General features: G+C 50.1%; 1 pseudogene; it reads left to right on the top strand.

Annotated features, from left to right (window-relative positions):
- Positions 1 to 2,852: 2,852 nt before the first annotated feature.
- LOC123409516 lies at positions 2,853 to 3,982 on the top strand (annotated as a pseudogene).
- The last annotated feature ends 15,391 nt before the right edge of the window (positions 3,983 to 19,373 follow it).

The following is a 19,373-nucleotide window of genomic DNA, read 5'->3' as shown; positions in this document are numbered from 1 at the left end:
TCTTGAGCAAGCGGTGATAATGTGTGGTCTTGATCTTGAGAAAGAGAGGTACGTCTTGCTAAAGAGACAGAGGAGTCGAGAATCATGATACATGATACCAACCTCTTAGATGATGTAGGGAAGAAGTGGTTGCCCCGCAAGAAGAACATGATTAATGACCGTGAGGAGTGAAGTTATTAATTCATGTGTGCATCGTTTTCTATCTATATTTAAATTATATTTCGGCACTTACTGAATTTATTTGGGTGCACTAATTTTCTGTCATTGAATGTGTGATGAATTTGCGTCGTATAATCATCGTGTATGAATTTGCATGAATTTAGGTATCGAGATGTGAAAAGTATGATTATGAGGATGGCCAAATAACAACGAGCCCGGCACTACCCGTGCTCGCGGGTGTATAAGAGCGTCTATTGTCGGGCATGACTGATCCGCCTTAAACATCCGTGCGGATGGTTCGGTTAGTGATCGGTCATAGAAATGCGATTCAGACGGACGTCTTAAACCGGTCTCAAACGTCTGGGTTGACCGACGTCACTCATATCCATCCCAAATATAAGGTGGATATGAGGAAAGCCTCGGCATGAACGGGCGCGTCCGCCACATCGAACCCAATTCACCGTCGCCCATCCGACCCCACATATATTTGATTTGATCCCCTTCTCAAATGAAACCCTAGCCACTCCACTCTCCTTCCCTCTGCTCCACTCTCACATCCAAGCTATCGTCCAACAATCTTCGGCCTTCTCCGGCATGGCACGCAACAGATTTGAATTCTACACCTCTAGATCTGTCGACCATGAGCTCATACCACATGGCCTCAAGGAGGAGATGGTCGTCCGGATTGCGCTCCGCCGCTCCTGAGAGGTGACTGCCCAATGGCAACGCTCGGACTCCTTCTATCAAGAATCCATTATGTCCGCCCAACTGGTACATGGACCCACCGTTGCTGCCTCTCCGAAGGCGGTACAATCCGTCTGATGTCCAAACGTGGTGGCGGACAAGCACCCCCTCCATTGACACGCCGAGTTGGAGGATGCACCATGAAGATCCTCCGACGCAAATATGGTGTGGCGTGCATGCCTTGCGAAGTAGCGGGAGCGGGAGACGGCGAAAGCCCTCACGACGTTGGACGTTGGCGAGGCGGGGTTGGTTCTTTTGCGCCCCGTATGGTGAACCACTATGGGCGCCGCAACCACGTCGTGGTGGACGTTGGCTCCTCCCAGGACGAATCCATCATCGATCTCTCGTCCACCGATACCGTATAGGTTGTGAGCTCCGACAAGGAAGAGTAGAACATGGGAGACGACGGGAGCTCGATTCAAATGAATCGATAGTGTGTCATGTCCTTCTTTACCTTGTGGGTGACTGGACCAACACTCTCGAAAGTGCACCTATCCATCAAACATGACCACGACAGAGGTCGACAAGCTTCGCTTAAAAATGGTTTTGTGTTACACCTAATAATATGGATTTGAAATTTTAAATTTAAAATATCTGGTTATAAAATATATTATTTAAGGCTTGATCGTCACTATCCAAACGCGTTCGCGGATGTTTGATGGACCGGATTTACGTGGTTGTTGATGATCTAAAAGCATCTATAATCGGATCCTTCAAACTCACCAAACGTTCGGACAACCCGTCCGATCACTAATCGGTCACAAAAAATGATACAGCCAGACCCGTCATACTTGTTGGAATGCGCCCACGTCAAGCCACGGCTGAACCATCAGCCCGAGTCTTCAGGCACCCAAACGGCCACTACACATCGTGTTTATCCTCTCCTAGAGATTAGGCACTACTGGCTCATGTCGTTGTAACTCCCCACGATCTCCCTGCTCCTCTCTCTCTCTCTCTGTAACATGTATATATACTCCACTGAGTGATGAATACAGCAGGGCGTGAGTTATACAGCTCAACTTGGTATCAGACGCGAGCCTCTTCGATCCTCCTTCCACCTTCTGCTTCCGCCATGAATCGCCTCCTTCGTCGTTCGCGCTCGGCCGATCTCGACTCACCAGCCTCTGACGGCCGCCCCTTCGCTGTTGTTCCCGTCGCTGTCGCTGCCACGCCCATCGCCACTCGCGTGGCCGCCGCCGCGTCTGCCGCGCTCCCGACAGCTCGACTCGCACCTGCTGTCGTCCAGGGGAAGGCGCCTGTCCCCGAGGGTGCCCATGCGCCCTCCTCGACTGCACCCGCCGTCCACCTCACCCCGCCACCTGTAGCGGGCATTCTCCGGACCGCCGGGAGCTTCCCCGTCCCGCACGTCGACCTCGGGGTCCCAAACGGCAACCTCGTCCCGCATGTCGGCTCCTCCGATGACGGCCCTTCTTCCGTCAATGGACTACCGCCGTCCATCGCACACTACTTCAACTCCAAGCTGGCGCTTGAATCCGGTAACTATTCTAAATGGCGCCACATCTTTTACATGGACTCGTGCAAGTACAGCGTCCAGCACCACCTTGCCATCGCCGCCATGCCACTCGAGCAGAGTGCCGTCTGGCGCAATGACGACCTGACCATGGTGCTCTGGATGCACGGCGTCGTTGCCGAGGAGCTCATGGACGTCGTCGTGTCCCCAACAAGCACCGCCTACGACGTCTGGACGGAGCTCCATATCTTCTTCATGGACAACCAGCCAGGGCGCGCCGTCATCCTCGGCGCCGAGTTCCGCAACCTCGTTCAAGGCGACCTCACCGTCGCCGAGTACAGCCGGCGGCTCAAGTCGCTCGCCGACGCACTCGAGGATGTCGGTGAACACATCTCCGACCAGTCGCTCACTCTGCAGCTCATCTGCGGCCTCAACCGAAAGTTTCATGTGATGGTGACACTCCTACCTCTGCAGTTGCCGTTTCCTTCCTTCGTACAGGCGCGATCTCGGCTGCTCATGGAGGAAATCTCGGCTAACGAGCGGGCCCGCCTGGATGGTCGTCCCGAAGCCACCGCTACCGCGCTCACCATCGGGCAGGGCGGCCCCGACCGTGGCGCCTCCGCCCCTGACCGCGGCGGCTCCTCCTCTGACTGTGGCACCAACACGCGGGGCAGGGGCCCTGCCTCCTCCTCTCCCACCGGCGACAAGGGGGCGCGTGGCCGCGGCCGTGGCCGTGGCCGCGGCGCCCAGCCCTCTGGTGCTGCTCCGACTGGACGTGGAGCGCCTCCTCCAGCCCACGGCATGCAGCTGCCCACAGGCTACTTCGCGCCTTACGGCACCCTACTCCCCGGCCTCGCGCCGCCTCGTGCGCCTTGGGCTGCACCCAACGCCGTCGGCGTCCTCGGGCCGCGCCCACCACCACCACACCAGGCATACCCGGTGGCTGCCGCGTCGTCGTCCAGCGGGCCGACATGGGAGCAGTACCATCAGCTGTACGCTGCCCTTCAGAACCTCTCCGTGCAGCACCAGCAGGCCGGCGGCGCCTCGGACTGGTTCCTTGACACAGGCGCGACTTCGCACGTTGCGGGTAACACGAGCTCACTCACCTCGTATGATTCTCCATCTGCGCGTCATTCTTCTGGCATACTCGTCGGTGACGGGTCTCGCATCGCCATTACTGCTGTCGGCTCCACCTCTCTCTCAAATTTCTCTCTTAATGATGTTCTTATCTCTCCCACAATTATTAAGAACTTAATCTCTGTTCGTCGTTTCACCATCGATAATTTTTGTTCTGTCGAGTTTGATCCCTTCGGTTTTTCTGTGAAGGACCTAGCCACGGGGAGGATACTCCTGAGATCCAATAGCCACGGAGAGCTCTATCCCTTCTTCAACAACTCCAGCGTTCAGGCAGCGCTCTCCGTCGTCACCAATGGCCTCTGGCATCAACGTTTAGGGCATGCTAGCAATAAATCTGTCTCTATATTAGCTCGTCACTTCCTTCCAACTTGTAATAAAAACCAGCCTAGTTCCTCTGTCTGCACCGCATGTAACTTAGGCAAGCAGCCTCGGCTGCCCTTTTCACATTCTGTATCCAAGACTAGTGCTCCCTTTCAGTTGGAACATTGTGATTTATGGACCTCCCTCGTACTTAGCTTCTCTGGATTTCAGTACTACCTTGTCATTCTCGATGATTATTCGCATTACTCGTGGACATTCCCATTGCGCAACAAGTCCGACACCGTCGACACCATCTCGCGCTTCTTCACTTACGTGCTCACGCAATTTTAGGTTCCCATCCAGTGCATGCAATGCGACAACGGTGGTGAATTCCTCACTTCTTCCTTGCGTGATCTCTTCTCTCGCCACGGTACATCCTTCCGTCTCTCCTGCCCTCACACCTCCCCCCAAAACGGAAAGGCTGAACGCCTCATCCGCACCACCAACGATATACTACGAGTCCTTCTCATACACGCCAACCTCCCACCTCCCTTCTGGGTCGAGGCCTTACACACCGCCACCTACATCTTAAACCGACGCCCATCTTCAGCGATCAAATTCGCCACACCTTTCTTCCTCCTCCTCGGACGTCATCCCACGTACGATCACATGCGTGTGTTTGGATGCCTCTGTTTCCCTAACACCATTGCCACGAGTCCTCACAAACTCGCGCCGCGCTCGACTCGGTGTGTTTTTCTGGGCTATCCTCTAGAGCACAAAGGATACCGGTGCCTGGACTTGTCCACCCGCAAAGTCATCATCTCTAGACACGTCACATTTGATGAAACAAGATTTCCCTACTGCCCACCCAGCACTTCTCCAGCCACAGACAAACCCGGCACTCCGGTACTCCCTGATCTACAGGCGTCTTTCCCGCAGCATGCCCACCTGCGGGCGTTATCTCCTCCGGGGTCTGCGCCCGCTGCCACGCCGGCTGGCTCGCTCGCTGAGCCCGCTCATTCATCCACCACACGCACGCCACCCAGCTCTCCTCGTGCCTGTGCTAATTCTCCTGCACCATCCACTCCCTCACATGCATGTAGTTCCCATGCACGTAGCAGCACCAGCCGCTCCCCTAATGATGTTTCCCATGCACCTTCCCATTCCCCCCATGCATCCAGTCCATGTGCGCCACGTGCCCCGCCCCTATCACTGCGCGCCCATGCATGTGACCATCACCATGCACGTAACGTACCCCGACCCTCCGCTATTGTTGGTTCTCCTGCACCCTCCCATACCCCTCATCGTCCCCATGCATCGAGTCCCAGCGCGCCGCATGCCCCGCCTTTACCACCGCGAGCCATACCGGTGGTTCCACCCACAAACGCGCATCGCATGCAGACCCGGAGCAAAACCGGTTTTTCTCAGCCTAAAACTCTTCATGTCGCTGCTTCTGCCATCAGTCCACTCCCTTCCTCCTACCGCGTTGCCCTGCGAGATCCCAACTGGCACGCTGCAATGCTAGAGGAATATAATGCACTGATGCAGAATGATACTTGGTGTCTAGTGTCTCGTCCTGCAGGTACAAATGTTGTCACGGGCAAGTGGATTTTCCGGCACAAGTTTCATCCGGATGGTACCCTCGCCCGGTACAAAGCACGGTGGGTGCTTCGAGGCTTCACCCAGCAGGCCGGCGTTGACTACGCCGAAACATTCAGCCCCGTCGTCAAGCCGGCCACCATCAAGACCGTCTTGAGCATCGCCGCCGGTAGGGCGTGGCCCATTCACCAGTTGGACGTGAAGAATGTGTTTCTTCACGGCCATCTCGCCGAGACCGTCTACAGTCAGCAGCCGTCCGGCTTCGTCGACGCTGCCTCGCCCTCGCATGTGTGCCGGCTGAACCGTTCTCTATACGGTCTCAAGCAGGCGCCTCGCGCGTGGTTCACTCGCTTCACCACCTACCTGCGAACACTTGGCTTCGTCATGTCGCGGGCGGACTCTTCGCTCTTCGTCCTACGCCGCGGTGATCAGCTGGCCTATCTTCTTCTGTACGTCGACGATATCATCCTCACCGCCAGCTCCACCGCCGTTCTCGACTCCGTCATCCAGGCTCTTCATCGCGAATTCTCGATGAGTGACCTCGGCACGCTCCATCACTTTCTCGGCATCAACGTCACCACCACCGCGCGCGGGTTGTTCCTCTCCCAGGAACAATACGCCCTGGAGATACTCGACCGTGCGGGCATGCTTAACTGCAAGCCCATCTCCACTCCGGTCGACACATTGGCCAAGCTATCCGCCGACACCGGGCCACTCTTCCACGACCCGTCGCTCTTCCGCAGCTTGGCTGGTGCTCTACAGTACATCACACTGACGCGCCCCGAGCTCTCCTACGCCGTCCAGCAGTGTTGCATGTTCATGCATGCGCCTCGCGATTGCCACTTCCAGCTTGTGAAGCGCATCCTTCGCTACCTGCGCGGCACCACTCACCTTGGGTTGCAGATTCATCGCGGCACCGGCACCGAGCTTGTCGCCTACTCTGACGCCGACTGGGCCGGTTGCCCTGACACACGGAAGTCCACCTCGGCCTACTGTGTCTTCCTCGGCCCCAACCTGCTCTCGTGGTCGTCGAAGCGTCAGAACACCGTCTCGCGGTCGAGCGCCGAAGCAGAGTATCGGGCGGTCGCCAACGCCGTCGCTGAGTGTGTTTGGCTCCGCCAGCTCCTCGGTGAACTCCATTCGCCGCCCTCACGCTCCACGGTGGTCTATTGCGATAACATCAGTGTTGTCTACCTATCGAGCAACCCGGTGCAACATCAACGTACGAAGCACATTGAGATTGATCTTCACTTCGTCCGCGAGCGTGTGGCTCTCTGTGAGATACGCGTCCTGCATGTACCCACGAGCTCGCAGTTCGCCGACGTCTTCACCAAGGGTCTGCCGTCGGGCGTCTTCCTTGACTTCCGCTCCAGTCTCAACGTCGCCGAGCCCCATGTTTCGACTGCGGGGGGGGGGGGGGGTGTTGGAATGCGCCCACGTCAAGCCACGGCTGAACCATCAGCCCGAGTCTTCAGGCACCCAAACGGCCACTACACATCGTGTTTATCCTCTCCTAGAGATTAGGCACTACTGGCTCATGCCGTTGTAACTCCCCACTATCTCCCTGCTCCTCTCTCTCTCTGTAACATGTATATATACTCCACTGAGTGATGAATACAGCAGGGCGTGAGTTATACAGCTCAACTATACTCATCTCAAACGTTCGGACTGACCGGCACCCCTCATATCCATTTCAAATATGAGAACGGTATGAGGGCTCGCAGATGCGTCCGGGCATGCCTGATCAGTGCGCCACTTTAGACGGACCCGCGCCACTTTTTCCTGTTTGTTCGTTTATTTATTTTTCTTTTTCATCAATCATATATAAATGATCGAATATATTAAAACTGTTCATCGGACACTGGATTTACAAGTTTGGGATGTAGATGGTCTATGGAGGCGAATTAGATAATTCTGGTTGTAGATGTTCAATAATTGGTGTGGAATCTGGACAGCTCGTCCGGTCAGAGCGGCCGCACAGAATCCTGCCGTCGCTTCCCGGCAACGGGAGCGACCGAGCGGGGGCCACCCGCGGCTGGAACCTGGACGGCGTGCGTCCGCGTCAGCTTCGCCAGGGCTCCCGAGTCTCGACGCCATGCAACCACGTCAGCTGCGCGCCGGCGCCGACCCACACGTCGGCAAGCATGGGGCCGCGAGCCCGTGAAGGGAGGCGTACGTGCCGACCCCAAGCGCTGCAACGTGCGCGGAAGGGCGTGGATGCTACGCGTGCAAGCATGGCCGACACGACATGCCGGGGCCCTCCCTAGGGGAGACTACGCACCTTTCCCGTGGTGAGACTTTTCTAGTTCGGTGGAGGTGTCGACCATGCAAAGTGCTCGCACGGCTGGCATTTGAACTGAGAATTCGAAATAGTTGCTTTGTAAATGGAACTAAACAATTTTATTTTGTCTGGTTTGCACCAGTAAAGGGTACTCAGGGGTATGTATTTTGGGAACAAAGAAACTCTTATTCCGAGCTGTACAAGAATAACTCTTCGAAAGTGGACTTTGAAAGAGTACTTGTTAATACAATTTATTATCGTCTGACTTTTCTGGTCAACACATTTTTTAGAGAGATCGAATATGCTTTCAGCGATAGAGTTTCCATCTATAATAATAAGTATATTAACACAGTCACGCAATACTTATATAAACACGTATACATATAAGGCTACTCCCAAATGCTTCATTTTATACAGATGTTAAGGCTGTCATATAATTAAAAAATCTGATGTGATAAACTAATTAATATGAGAGAAATGAGTATGGTGATTCAGGAAAAAACAATACTAAACGCATGAACTACTTCCTCAGTCACAGTTTAGAAGGCACGTTTGGAAAATCTCTGAGACCAAGGTAGTTACCGGTTAGTTGTAAGATGTAGCACGTGTAGATGGTAATGCGTCTAATCAACTAAGAAAATACTAGTACTAATGCGTGAACAGCAAATTAGAAGGGCGCATGCATGAGTAGTACTAGTACTAATTAATAGGAGTAATTGCTTTCGCGTCTTAAATCATGTCTGTTTCGAAAACGCACGCAAATTTAACTGTGTCTTCTAAACCATGACGGAGGGAGTAGGTAAAACAATTAAATGAAAGAAATACACCAATGCATGCACAACTTTAATTTCACAAACATTAAATGAGGAGGCTTATCTACAATAAGCTAAGAGCAACTCTAGCAGACCCCGCATCCTGCCCCGGCCCGTAATATAACCGTCAAAATGCGGGTCGGGGCGAAAAAACCAACCCGATCATACCCCGCATCCCGTCCCGGATCGCAAAAAAATTTAGGGGACGCGGCAAAATCCTAACCCCAACCCGGGAAAACGCGGGTTTCCCCCTCGCGGCTGCGGTGCCCTCCATATAAGCGGAAGCGGATGGTGAGGGACATTTCATCCCGCGCTTTCTCCTATCAACCACCTCTCCTCTCCCCCTCGCGCCACCGCCGGCCGCCGGCCGCCGCCCAAGATTCCGGCAACAGCAGCCGGTAGGAGCACGCCGGAAGGCCGCCACGTGCACTAGGCCTCCTCTCCCTTCCCCCCTGCGTCGGCGGGCCGCCGGATTTGCAAATCTGCGACACTTCATCGAGGGTCGCCGGATTTGTCTTTTTCCGGCCGCCGGTTGCTGCCCGAGGCGATGGAGTGGTTGGGAAGCCTCTCCCGCAGCCCAGGCAAGGGCACATCGCCGCATGCAGGCACCGGTTCGTCCGCCGGCCGCAGCAGAAGGTTTGCGGACTTGGACTCGTCCGGCCGTCCACCAGGCTCGGCGCTCGCGCAACATCTTTGTGGCTTGCTGATGCCGCTCATACAGTGCGACGACTGCCGGCGCCAAGTGTTGCGGCTCACTTCGGGCACGCCAACGCACCCCGGATGGGTGTTCTACGAATGCGAAAACGACGGGGTACGTGCACTTGCGGTAGCTCGTTTCATATCTCATTCTTTAGTTCAATTGCGGTAGCTCACTTCGAGCTTTCTCATTCTTTTGTGTCGGACGATGGATGCTCATTTTGGTTTTGGGAAGGCCAATACATTTATTTGTTGATAGAAAGAAATTTAATAGATGTTAGTGCACTCCTTAGTACAATCAAAGGCAATGATGCGACTGCATATGCAACTAGAGGGGAAGCAACGTCTACTTTTTTGGAACCAAAGATGAAGAATGAAGAAAGCAAGATCAAGAATCCGCACATCAACAATGAGTGCATGGAGAAGATATTGCTTCAACTAGTGGGAGCAGTTATGGAAGTTGGCAATCTTTTGAAATGCATACTTGTGGTTCATGTTTTCTTTGGTTTTGCTATTCTAGCCAAGATTTGTTGATATCTTTTGTATCTATAATGTCGTTGCAAAAGCAAAGAAAAGCATTGTGCTAGATCAATTTAATTTGCAAATCTAAGTTTTACGGGCCGGGAGGAGCTGCGCTAGATCAGAACCCGCAAAAGTCGACCCGTAAAAAATTATATTCCGTGAATATGCTTTTTTACGGTTTCATTATGCGGGGTCTGCATCTATGCCAGCCCGCGCCGGCCCACATAAGCGGTTTTGCGCGAACTGCAAACGCGTTTTGCGGGCCGGACGGATGCAGGGTCTGCTAGAGTTGCTCTAAGCAACTATGCATTGAGGACTTTAATTACTAAATTATTTAATGTGCTTAGCACCTCATCTTAGCATCAGTGCGTTAAAAGTGACCTAACTTTATAAACGCACACGTATATCCTACCTCCATAAGCATTTTTAAAAGATTGAGCCCACATATTATTTTAAAATTTTACAAACTCACTATAAATGTCTATTAGTCAAAGAAAATATCTCCTTTCACTAAACATGCATTGCCGAAAATTATAAAATAAAATTCAAAATAAATACAAGCATCATGAATTAAACTTTAATGAGGCTAAAAGTATCATTTTTTTAACCATTCAACCGTAGGTTGATTTTCATCTTTAATAACATGTTGTGTATGCCAAAATACAAAGGTGGACATGGTTTCACGTGCACATATATAACTAGTAAAATAAGAAAGCAATAAGAAATTAGAAAAATATGTAATTTTGTGGTATCAAACTTGGTCGGCCATTCTTAAGAAATTTCATGAAGAAATAACACTCGTGGTATTCTTAGTGAAGAAAATACAATCTAGCTTCAATTTTCTTATACATGGTTAGAATACCATGAGTGCCATTAAGTTATGAAATTTCATCCGCGAGTATACCGTTGACTATGTAAATTACAAAATAAAATTTAGTTTATATTTTATTACTCACGAAAGGTATGGGTGAAATCATATTCATCAAATCCGTATCGATAGTGATTAGATCCTTCATGATGGAATGGGAAGCCGTCCGCTCTGTTTGCCCAACGCATTCAAACAATCGCTTGGCATGCCCGGGTATCCATTATTTAAAGAGCGTCGGTCGGGGTCCAAACCCACAAGGCTTTCAAATTTGACATACGACCTCTGCCAGCCGCAACATCTCTTCTGTTTAACTCATGAACCAATGATCGAGATCATTTGCGGATGGTAGGAAACCCTTTCGCCCCGGCGCCACCATGAAGTCATGGAGTTGGTGAACGGATGGCGCGTCGGGTGCGCATGATGCATTACGGTGGGAAGGCCTCCAAGCTCTTCGAAGGAGGAGATCTCTAACGAGGTGGACATGAAGGACACAAAAGAGGAGGACGAGGCGTCGGTGTCAGCTGCCCTGTTCAGACTGTAGCAACCGAAGGCGCAATACAACTCCGTCATGACGAAGGCTCAACTGAAGCAAGAGGAGGAGCAATGGTACAACTTGCAACTTTTCTCAAGCACCACAGGCTTATAGAGGGTCACATTGCTGACGGGTAGGGGAAATGATGAGGTCATCATGGTCATGGTCGCGGAGAATCCGGAAATCTTGGACGGGCAGCGTACTATGCACGAGCCCATGCGCAGTGCCCGCGCCATTTCCGAAGAGTAGTGACGGTTTTGTGTCCACGAGACGAAGCTCGACCGTCTATTCGAGGAGATTGCGGCGGAGGCGGTCGTAGAGGCGACACATATATGGACGGAAACACCGACAACATGGACAACTCTATGTTGCTCGCGTTGGACCGTAACGACCATGAGGCCAGACCATCCATGTCGATCGTCGACCTCGCCTTGATCGGCGACATCCAATGCGAGACGATGGACTCCAACAAAGAATAAGACAAAGGAAGATGAATGTGCCCACTCCGATGAAGAGCAGGACGAATGACATGGACTTGCTTATGGCCGAGGAAGCTTTACATTAGGATAACTTTTGCTGCCGAAAACAACTTTTCTATTATAGTGAAAATAACATGCATTTTATGCATCAGGTTTGATTGCCGGCTCCCCTAAAAGGCTAAAACTATTCGAGGACACTTACGGATGTGTTTACGGATATTTGATGTGTCTTTTTTAGTGTATAACGTCCAAAGATAAAGTTTTCATAAAAGAAGATAGCTTATACAAATGACAATACCATCCTCGAGATAACGGTAAAAGGCCAACCCAAGGTGCATGGAGTGGTTGGCAAAGTCCAAACCGACTGTCTATGTAAACAAACTATTTGAACTTTGAACCATGTCGGCAACTAGTATATTTCAATATTAATACCATGTCGGCCACTGCAGATTCGCTGTGTTCAAGGTAAAGGAAAATAAGTGATAAACTGTATGATGGCCGAGGAAACACGCAAGAAGGAGTGTTTTCGTTGTAACGAAAACACATTTCAAATGGTAACACAAACGTATTGTCATGTGTTGTCGGTTGCTAAACTTAATAAAAACCTATGCGCTACGAATGCTCCATTTGTATATAAAAATCGTGTACTTTTTATCCCCTTCCCAACTTATGACGTTATGTTGGAGTAACAAGGGGTCCTATTAAGATATCATCAAGGCGAACTACTCCATAGAAAAGAATATGACATGTGTGTGATACACCGTAGCTTACATCATCGTTTTTTCCAGACAAAAGTTTGACTAATGATAGGCATTATCTAGAACAGAGGTCTTGAGGACCTGGCTAAGCATCCAATTTTTGGTAGACATTTCTTGGGATCAAAACTTAGACTTTATTGCGTTGTTAGAGACTGGTAAACATAATTTTGTAGACCTCTTTTGGGTCATCTTTCTCGTGGTCTTTATTTTGTGTGGTATTGTCTTCCTCGTGGCAGGTGAAAGGGGGGAATCTATTAGGTGTCAAAACACATTCTTTCCATGTCCAGAGGATTGATGCTAGCGTTTTCTATGTCAAATTCCAAGTTCGTTCTAAGGATGATGGTTTTGAATGCGTACTTTGTAGTGGTCTATGGAGCTGCTCAACCGGATCCTAAACCAGCCCTTGTAAGAGCATCTCTAGCAAACCCCGTATAATGCACCGAACCATCAAATAATAATCAAAATATGGGTCGGGATGAAAAAATGTTGCCATAGCAAACCCCGCAAACGCGTTTGGTCCGTAAATTTTTTTACGGGGCGCGGCAAAAGTTCGCCCTCATCCTTCAGATTCATGGGGTGGGAGACCGACTCGAGCTCGCCCCTTATCCGCAACGAGATTTGGCGCGAGGGAAATTTCCGCACCGTCCCCCCCCCACCCCCCCTCCTCGGCAGCCGTTGCCCCGCCCACCGCATGCTCCGGACCTTCTTCCCCGTCATTCTTCGCCGTCATGGAAGCCTTTCAGCTGGCGGATCTCGTCACCGTGGAGGTCGCGCACGCGCAATCCTGTCTGGCGGATCTCGTCGCCCTCGCTCCTGCTGTCGCCAACGCGCCAGCTCGCAAGCGGCAAGGCAACGTTGTCCTGGAGGACGACATTCTGGTTGGCCCAACCGGAAGGAAAGGCGCGCCGGGCGCCGTCGCCGCTGCGCGATCTGCCCGACCGCCAGCGGGGGAGATGAACAAGGTTTCGGGCGTGAAGCAGAAGAAGGTTCCTACGAAGAAACCTCCGACCACTCCATCCGCCCCGACGAGACGTTCCCCGGCGGTGCCTTCCTACGACGCTGCTTCCACCGCAGGCGAGGTGTTCGCTGAAAGGGTCGGAAGGTATGCATCTTCTCTCACTTATTTTTTGCTTCGATTATTCGCCCATCGTGATGTGCTTTCACTCGATGTAGCCATGGTTTGAACAATGCCGCTGCCGAGTTCGTGCACTTGTTGGCCACCAACGCAGTCAACATCGATCAAGCCCCGATCGGTGGTTTCGATTACAATGAATTAGAGGGTGACGTTGATGACCACAATGGTGAAGACGAGGTGAAGGGGATAGATGAGGGAATGTATCTGCAATCGCAAGGAAAAAAACGTGAGATCGAAGAACTACATGGTCTTGGAAGATCAAATGTTGATCAAGGCTTGGAGTTCGGTGTCTATGGATCCTTGCACGGGTGTGTCTCAAACCGCCAGGACGTATTGGCGAAGAATTGAAGATCAATACTTCCATTTGTTGGCCAAGTATCCCAACAGGACATCAGGGACCTTTCGGACACACCAAGGTCGTTGGGACGTGATCAAGCCGACTTGTAGCCGTTGGGCAGCTTGCTTGGAACAAGTTCACAATGCTCCTCCAAATGGAACCGTCGAATCCGACTATGTGAGTTGATTGCAATCAAATGGTTCCATTAGTTTGCATAATGTACAATGGTTCCATTAGTTTGACTGTTTTTATTATGTAGGAAAATTTTCCCAACAACGGTACAAAGACATGGATGCTTTCGAAGGCGGGTTTTTTTAAACTAGAGCATTGTTGGGAATTGCTCCAAAACCGCGACAAGTGGGCGTTGATTGACAAAGAATCCCCACCAAAGAGAGGTTCACTTACAGACATGGATGAAGATGATGATGGCCCAAGAAACTTGAACAAGGCCGATGGTGACAAAAAGACAAAGGAGAAGATCAAAAGGGAACGCGAAGCATCGACCTTGCGGGACAAGATAGATTCCATGCTGCAATCAAATGAGGTATTGCTAACGAAGTCTTTGGATGCAAATATAGAGATGGCCGAGAAGAAGGCATGAGAGAAGCAAGATAGATGGAAATTGCTGAAGGAAGTTGAGGAGAGAAAAGCATGTGCCGCTGAGAACAAAACCATGGCCAACCTTCTTGCCGAAGAGAATAGGATCATGACTTTGAACTGCAATGACATGGACGACATCAGTAAAGAATAGCATGATATGACAAGGAGAAAAATCTTGAAGAGGAGGATGCTTGCGCGTTATGGTGGCGATGGTTTATCCTCTCGAATCGGAACCGATGGTTTTGGTGCCGCAGTAGGGACAAGTGCCGGAGTAGGAACAAGTGCAGGCAATGGATTCGTGGGAGTCGATGGATTCGAGGGCGGCGATGAAGTTGATGGTGCAGACCGAAGAACGACCAGGATGCATGAAGTATTTTTGCGTTTGTCTTTCAAACTATGCTCTGATTTCGCACGCGAACTATGCTTTATTGTTTAAATTCGAACTCATTTGTCGGAATCACTGTCAAACTCCAACTATGTTTTATTGCATGGTTTTCCGATTTGCGGGTCGTCACGGTGGCGCCCGAACAGACCCCGCATTGAAGACCCGTATAATAGCATCTTGTACAAATATGCTTTTATACGGGTCCTTTTTGAAGAGTCTCCTCTGTCCGCACGTGCGCCGGCCCGCAAAACCCGTTTTTCACGTACTATAAACGGCTTTTGCGGATCGGCATTATACGGGGTGTGCTAGAGATCCTCTAACAAAACTTGTTTGCATTTTCTCTTCAGACCCCCCCCCCTACGTGGTAGGGCGATATTTCAATATTATATACGAAAAAAGAAGAAGAAAAATGATAATTTTGACGCTAGGTGAGCCTTTACTTTCTATTGCAATTATTGAAAATCTCGTCATGAGAGAGATTGTGCTCTCATGATGTCAATTTACTTGAGCTAATAATCTTCCGACGCCACATATGAGAAACTTGGTTGAGTTCTTACAAGTGTCGAGTGGGAACAAAAGCTTTCCCTAGCTACAGTCCGTGCACTGCAATGGGGAGTTTTTTTTATCACAAACTTCCCTTGATGAATTGAGGAGCGACCGCTCATGTGGGAAATAAGTCGGTGTTTACTTTCGAACTTTCATGGTTTCACAATGTTTTTTTTATTTAGTAGCTGCCGAGTGGGCTAAGAAAAATAAATGATACACTCATGTTCGAAGATGGAAGATTAGGACCACTTGAGACAATTCCTAAAATGATGGGCTAAACGCGCACGTGTGTATAAGCAAGAGAAAGAGAGGCTCACCGCTCTAATAGAGGCCTTATGTATGTGAAGGAGAGAATGTTCCTTTAATTGGATGGGTTTTTATCATTTATGCGACTAATTATGTCACACTACTTAATTTTGCCATTAGAATTTACGACTATAAAAAATGCCATCATTTCGTGAGACCTTTGCTCAAAAATTCCATTAGACACCTCAAAAATGACATTATCCTGTTAGATGTTTGCTATAAAAATGTTATTAGACACCGTCACTGCAAGGTCAAACGTGTTGACCATTTTATATGACCAAAATACCCCTGGACCCACATGTCAGCTCCACCTACATCACGATGACAAGCGTGGGCCCCACTTTTTCAGGAAAATCAACCAAATAACTGTTGGAAATATGCCCTAGAGGCAATAATAAAATGGTTATTATCATATTTCCTTGTTCATGATAATCGTCTATTGTTCATGCTATAATTGTATTAACAGGAAACAGTAATACATGTGTGAATAAATAGATCACAATGTGTCCCTAGCAAGCCTCTAGTTGGCTAGCTCGTTAGTCAATAGATGATCATGGTTTCCTGGTCATGGGCATTATATGTCATTGATAACGGGATCACATCATTGGGAGAATGATGTGATGGACAAGACCCAAATCCTAAGCATAGCACTAGATCGTATTGTTCGTATGCTAAATATGTTCTAATGTCAAGTGTCTTTTCCTTCGACCGTGAGATTATGCAACTCCCGGATACCGTAGGAGTGCTTTGGGTGTATCAAACGTCACAACTTAACTGGGTGACTATAAAGGTGCACTACGGGTACCTCAGAAAGTGTCTGTTGGGTTGGTACGAATCGAGATCGGGATTTGTCACTCCGCGTGACGGAGAGGTATCTCTGGGCCCACTCGGTAGAACATCATCATGAGCTCAATGTGACTAAGGAGTTAGTCACACAATAACGTGCTACGGAACGAGTAAAGAGACTTACCGGTAACGAGATTGAACAAGGTATAGGTATGCCGATGATCGAATCTCGTGCAAGTTCTATACCGACAGACAAAGGGAATTGTATACGGGGTTGATTGAATCCTTGACATCGTGGTTCATCCGATGAGATCATCGTGGATCAAGTGTGAGCCACCATGGGTATCCAGACCCCGCTGATGGTTATTGGCCGGAGAGGTGTCTAGGTCATGTCTGCCTATCTCCCGAACCCGTAGGTTCTACACACTTAAGGTTCGATGACGCTAGGGTTATAGAGAATTGTTATACGAGGTTACCGAAAGTTGTTCGGAGTCCCGGATGAGATCCCGGATGTCACGAGGAGCTCCGGAATGGACCGGAGGTAAAGATTGATATATAGGATGGATGGTTTTGGACACCGGAAATGTTTCGGGCGTCACCGGTAATGTACCGGGACCACCGGAAATGGTCCCGGGGGTCCACCGGGAGGGGTCACCAGCCCCAAGAGGTAGAATGGGCCAAAAGAGGGAGGGCAACCAGCCCAAAGTGGGCTGGTGCGCCTCCCACAAGGAGGCCCAAGGCGCAGGAGGTGGAGAGGGGGGAAACCCTAGGCGCTGGTGGGCCTAAGGCCCACCTAGGGGTGCGCCACCCCCTCCCCCTGCCCTGGCCGCCGCACCTCCCATCTGGGGGGCTGCCGCACCACCTAGGGTGGGAACCCTAGGGGTGGCACCCCCCTTCCCCTCCTCCTATATATAGTGGGGGTTTTGGGGCTGTTTTGCACATAGTTTTCCATCTCCCTTGGCGTAGCCCTGCCCCCCTTCTTCCTCCTCTCCCACGGTGCTTGGTGAAGCCATGCCGGGAGACCTCGTCTCTCCATCGACACCACACCGTCGTGCTGTCGGAGATCTTCCCCAACCTTTCCCTCCTCCTTGCTGGATCAAGGTGCGGGAGACGTTACCGGGTTGCACGTGTGTTGAACGCGGAGGTGTCGTGGTTCGGCACTAGATCGGAATCACACCGCAATCTGAATCATCGCAAGTACAACTCCATCAACCGCGTTCTAGCAACGCTTCCTCTTAGAGATCTTCAAAGGTATGAAGATGCACTCACCCCTCTCTCGTTGCTGGTCTCTCCATAGGAAGATCTGAATATGGCGTAGGAAAATTTTGAATTTATGCTACGTTCCCCAACAGTGGCATCCGAGCCAGGTTTTCTATGCGTAGATTCTATGCACGAGTAGAACACAAAAGGTTGTGGGCGATGATTTGTCAATTGCTTGCCTCTACTAGTCTTATTCTTTTCCGGCGGTATTGTGGGATGAAGCGGCCCAGACCGATATTACACGTACGCTTACGTGAGACTGGTTCCACCGACAGACATGCACACCGTGCATAAAGGTGGCTAGCGGGTGTCTGTCTCTCCTACTCTAGTCGGATTGGATTTGTTGAAAAGGGTCCTTATGAAGGGTAAATAGCTTTGGCATATCATCGTTGTGGCTGTCACGTAGGTAAGAAAGCGTTCTTGCTAGAAACCCAAATCAGCCACGTAAAACTTGCAACAACAATTAGAGGACGTCTAACTTGTTTTTGCAGGGTTTGACATGTGATGTGATATGGCAAAAGTTGTGATGTTGCATGTATGATGTATGAGATGATCATGTTATTGTAATAGGTTTCACGGCTTGCATGTCGATGAGTATGACAACCGGCAGGAGCCATAGGAGTTGTCTTAATTTATTGTATGAGATGCAACACCAGGTGCTTACTACTTTTACTTCATTGCTAACGGTTAGCTATAGTAGTAGTTGGCGTGACGACTTCACGGAGACACGATGATGGAGATCATGGTACCACGTCGGTGATAATGATGATCATGCGATGCCTGAAGATGGCGATTGAAAGAGCAAAGATGATAATGGCCATATCATGTCACTATATGATTGCATTGTGATGTTTATCATGTTTTTCATCTTATTGCTTAGAACGACGGTAGCATAATAAGATGATCCCTCTTAAAATTTCAAGAACGTATTCCCCTAAGTGTGCACCATTGCGAAGGATCGTTGTCTCGAAGCACCACGTGATGATCGGGTGTGATAGATTCTAACGTTCGCATACAACGGGTGTAAGCCAGATTTACACACGCGAAACACCTAGGTTGACTCGACGAGCTTAGCATGTACAGACATGACCTCGAATACAAGAGACCGAAAGGTCGAACATGAGTCGTATGGTTGAATATGATCAGCATGAAGTTGCTCACCATGGTGACTGGTCCGTCTCACGTGATGATCGGACACGGGTTAGTCAAGATGGATCATGTATCACTTAGATGACTAGAGGGATGTCGATTTAAGTGGGAGTTCATACTTAATTTGATTAAATGAACTTAATTATCATGAACTTAGTCTAAAAGTTGTCTTTATAAATATTGTAGATGGCCAACGACAACCTCAATTTCAACGCATTCCTAGAGAAAAACAAGCTGAAAGATGATGGTAGCAACTATGCGGACTGGGTTCGCAACTTGAAGCTCATCCTTGAAGCAGCTAAAAAGGCTTATGTCCTTGATGTGCCGCTAGGTGACCCTCCCGCTCCCGCAGCAGCCCAGGACATTCTGAACGTCTGGAAAACGCGGAGTGATGACTACTCTCTGGTTAGGTGTGGCATGTTATACATTTTGGAAACGGGGCTCCAAAGGCTTTTTGAGCAACACGGTGCATATGAGATGTTCCGAGAGCTGAAACTAGTTTTTCAAGCTC

This window comes from Hordeum vulgare, chromosome 1H, assembly GCF_904849725.1.
Source record: "Hordeum vulgare subsp. vulgare chromosome 1H, MorexV3_pseudomolecules_assembly, whole genome shotgun sequence".
Lineage (NCBI taxonomy): Eukaryota > Viridiplantae > Streptophyta > Magnoliopsida > Poales > Poaceae > Hordeum > Hordeum vulgare.
Note: the sequence above shows the minus strand (reverse complement) of the source record. Positions and strands in the feature narration are given on the sequence as shown.